A 5,059-nucleotide genomic window follows, 5' to 3' on the forward strand; every position below is an offset into this window, starting at 1 on the left:
CTGGGTGCTTGTAGTCCTAGCAACTTGGGAGGCTGAGGCAAGAGGATCACTTGATCCCAAGAGTTTGAGGTTGTTGTGAGTTAGGACGTCATAGCCCTCTACCAAGGAAGACAAAAAGACAGTCTTGTCTCAGAAAAGGGGGTACCCCAATCTTCATCCCCCCCATAGCTTTCTTTTGCCTTAGGGAAATAAAAGTAGGGCCATAAAACTTTGTGGTTTACTAACTGCAAAATATTCATAAAGGGTGTGTCAGTGTGTTTCATACAAATGACACACTTAGGAGTTTACCAGTGTGAGAAAAAAAGGTGTGTAGACTGGAAGAATGCCCAAATGATACTTATGATTTACATCTAGGGTACTGCATTCAAGAATTAGAGCCTAGACCTTCATTTCAAGCACATGGAATACTTTTTGAGAATGGATATATAGCATATTAGGTCATAAAGTCAGGTAATAAATTTTAAGGGAATGGTAACAAACAGACTAACCACAATACAAATAAGCTAAGAAACCAGTAATATCGTTTTAATATTTCTTAATATTTTTTGAAATTGAAAAAGAACTGCTAAACTTGGATCAAGCAAGAAATATTGTAAATAATTATATTAGTAACTTAAAACATACGCCTACATACCAAGACTTGTAAGATACAGTTTAAGTAATAACTAGGAAAAAAAAAAATCTAGGCTTAAATTGCTTTTGTTACAAAGGGAAAAAAATGAACTGAACATTCAGATTAAGTCAAATGGGCCAGGCATGGTGACTCATGCCTATAATCCTGGGAAGCTGAGGCGGGCTTATCACTTGAGCTTAGGAGTTCAAGACCAGCCTAAATAAGAGTGAGACCCCTTCTCTACCAAAACTGAAAATCTGAGGCAAGAGGATCACTTGAGCCCAAGAGTTTGAGGGTGCTGTGAGCTACAACGCCATGGAACTCTACTGAGGATTAAAAAAGTGAGACTCTGTCTCAAAAAAAAAAAAAAAAACCAAAAGAAAAACAACAACAAAAAAACCCAGGTTAAGTCAAATGACAGAATAAATCCAAATTAAATGGAAAGAAGGAAATAAAGATAACAGCAGAAATCAATGATAGAAAACAAAGATGCAAGTAAGAACAGAAAGACAGACCTTGCTTCTTTTAAAAACTATTGAAACAAAATCTTCTGTTAAAACTGAGGAAGAAATAAGGCACAAACGATAATAACAAAGATGAATTTTATAAATGACACATGAAATTTAAAAGTACAGTATTATCAACAATTTAAAAACTGACCAAAAAAACAATTACATATAATTAAATTGCACATGAACTTTATGGACACTCTGTATTTTACCCAAACTATTTAAAGACACCTATACTCTTACAACTACTAAATAAATTGTATCAGTAGTTTGAAATTTACCCCAAATACCAGATCTAGTGTTTTATCAGTAAGTTAAACCAAACTGTTCTTGCATGAAATCAATATAACCATGATGCCAATTTGTATTCTTAATTCAAAATAGCGACAGTGTATTATATATGCTTACATGTGTGTGTGTATATACACACACACACACATATATAATAGAAGCTCCATAGTTGACCACCTCCGTAAGTTGACCTAATTTTCACAGACCAGACATGCCTCGCATGTATTTATTGAGTAGCCCTAGTTTCTTATATTTACCACTTCCATGTGTTGACCAGTTTGTTATAGTCCCTTGATAGTCAGGTTCTATATTTATATAAGCCATGCCTAAGTATGGCTACAAATGGTATATGATAGAAGGGAGAAATTAGGATTATTTTGTTACTGTAAAGTACTACTCAACTGCCCAGGAAGCAGTATATTATTATTTCAAAGTGGGCTTGGATTAGCTGTAAATGTGTATTGCAAATTCTAGAGCAACCGCTAAAAAAAGGATAATTGATATGCTAGAATGGAGAGAAAACAAAAGCATATAAAATGCCCAATTAAAACCATAAAAGCCAGAAAAAGTGGAAGAGAAACAGGAACAAAGAATAAGAGCAATATATAGAAAATAGTAACATTATGGGAGATACTTATCCAAATATAAATACCTTGAATGTCAGTAGTCTAACTGCACCTATTAAGATGTCACTATGGAGCAAAAATGATCCAAATATATTGTTTACAAGAAATCCACTTTAAATGAAAAGACACATGGATTAAAAGTAAATGGAGAAAACAAAATCAATAAAGAAAGCTGATGAAACCAAAAGCTGGAATTTGAAAGATCAATAAAATCTCTAGCTAGACTAAGAAAAAGACACAAATTATTCAGATCAGAGATGAACAAGAGACATCACTATGGAGCCCATGGACATTACAGTAATAAAGGAATATCATGAACAACTCTATGGCCACAATCTGATAACCTAGATGAAACAGACCAAATCCCAGAAGACAAAAACCTGCGAACATTCACACCAGAGAAAACAAACACTCCAAATAGGTCTGTATCTATTTTTAAATATGAATCAATAATCAATCAACTTCCAAAAGAGAAGATGCTAGGATTCATTGGTGAATTCTTCTAAACTGGGAGACCTAGGCAGGTGGATTACCTGAGCTCAGGAGTTTGAGACCAGCCTGAGAACAAAACACTGTCTCTATTAAAAATAGAAACAAACAAACAAACAAAAATAACAACTAGCTGGGCACTGAAGCTTGTAGTCCTAGCTACTTGGGAGGCTGAGGCACGAGGATCACTTGAGCCCAAGAGTTTTGAGATTGCTGTGAGCTGTGACGCTACAGCATTCTACTGAAGGCAACCAAGGAAGACTCTCCCCAAAACATTTTTAAAGACGAAACTATCAATTTTCAACAAACTCTTTCAGGAGGAAAAAACAAGGCGAATACTTCCAAATTCATTCTATGAGGTCCAAAACCAGAAAAAACTACTGCAAGACAATAAAACTGCAAACTATAATCTCTCATAGATGTAAAAAGACTCAACAAAAATTAGCAAATCAAAACAACAATGTATAAAAGGAATTATACACCAGAACTAAATGGGATTTATCTCATGTATGCAAGGCTGATTCAACAGTAGAAAATCAATTATTAATAATATGATCCATCTCAACAGACTAAAGAATAATCACATAATTCTATCATTAAATTAAGAAAAAGTATCTGACAAAATCTAAAACCCATTCATGATTAAAAACTCTTAGTAAAATAGTAGTGGAAGGGAACTTTCTCAATTTGATAACAATATCTACCAAAACCCCACAGTTAACATAATTAATGTCGAGAAATTAACAGCTTTCCTACCAAGATCAGGATAAAGGCAAAGCTGTCCTTTCTAATTATTCCTTTCCAGTATTTTAACAAAAGTCCCAGTTAATGCAGTAAGACAAGGAAATAAAAGGTATAGTGCTTAAGAAGAACTAAAATTTAAAATTGTCTCTGACACAGTCACCTATGAAGTAAATCCAAAAGAACAGACAAAACTAGTACAGCAAGGTTGCAGGATATATGCTTAATATCCAGAAGGAAATTGCTTTCTTACATACTAGCAATGAGAAATGGAATTGGAAATTAAAAACCCAATGTCATTTATATTGGCATCCCCAAAATGAAATACTTAAGTATATATCTAACAAAATATGTGCAGTATCTACATGAAGCAAGTTATAAAACTCTGATGAGAGACATCAAAGAACTAAATATTCTATGTTCATGGATAAGACAACTCAGTTTTGTCAAGTTCTTCCTAACTTGATCTTTAGATTCAGTACAATCCCAGTCAAAATCAGCAATTTTGTTGTTACTGATAACTAAAGTTTATATGCAGGGGCAAACAACCCACAATGGCTAACACAATATTGAAGGAGAAAACTGACATTTAGAAGACTGATACTACTTGTCTTCAAGACTTAGCGTAAAGCTACAGTAATCAATATAGTCTGGTATGGGTGAAGGAACAAACAGATAATGGAATAGAACACATAGCCCCGAAATAGACCTACCTATCAATTTCTTAAAAAGGGACAAAGGCAATATAATGGGGCAAAGATAATCTTTTCAAAACAGTGCTGCAACTGGACATCCTCATGCAAAAAATGAAATCTAGACACAGACCTTACACTCTTCACCAAAATTAACTCAAAATGCATCACATACATGCAAAATTATAAAATGTATATAAGGTAGCAAAAAAAAAAAATCTAGATGGCCTTGAGTATGCAATGGCATTTTACATATCACACCAAGGGCACCACAACACATGATCCACAAGGATTTTTCTCTCTCCCCTCTTCCATCCCTGACCCCAAGCAACCATTAATCCATTTGCCTTTTCTATGATATTAACATTGCAAGATGTTAAACATGGCATAAATGGAATTGTACTGTATGCCATCTTTGGGGTTTGGCTTTTTGCACCTATCGTTCAAGTTGTAACATGTACTAAAAGTTCACTCCTTTTTTACTGTGTTAGACGATACGGATGTATTATAGTTTGCCATTTACTACCTGAAAAAATCTGCATTGTTTCCAATTTTGGCTATTATAAGTAAAACTGCTATGAACATTTATGTACACAGATTTTTGTGTGAACATATGATTTGGGATAAATGCCTGAGACTTCCATTGGCATTGTGCTACCCAAAATACTGACCATTTCAAAATAATTATTGAATAAAATACATTAAAATTTGGCAGCTCTTCCAGGTTGGAATATTTTATTGGTAGAACTGGATTTCTGTATTTTCTAATAAGGGAAATTTCTATACGATCTCAATTGTCAGTGAGAAGAGAAGCATGATGGCAACTAGAAAAAAAAAAAGATAGATAGTAAAAATATTCTCCAAACTAATTAACCTATTGAAGGCTCTTTAGGATGAGAACACCATTTTACCTCTGAGATCCAACTTCAGGGATTACTTAACAGACAACCAAAGGGTAAAAAGTATCTTCAAAACAATTCAGTTTTGGGGACAGAAAATAGGTACTTTCTAGTGTCAGGTTCTTTTTTATATAGAAAGAAAAGAAGTCTGAGTATTACTACAGCCACCTAAATTTGAGTTGCTAAAAAATACACTACA

This window comes from Otolemur garnettii, unplaced genomic scaffold (assembly GCF_000181295.1).
Source record: "Otolemur garnettii isolate 467f Iridium unplaced genomic scaffold, OtoGar3 scaffold00002, whole genome shotgun sequence".
Lineage (NCBI taxonomy): Eukaryota > Metazoa > Chordata > Mammalia > Primates > Galagidae > Otolemur > Otolemur garnettii.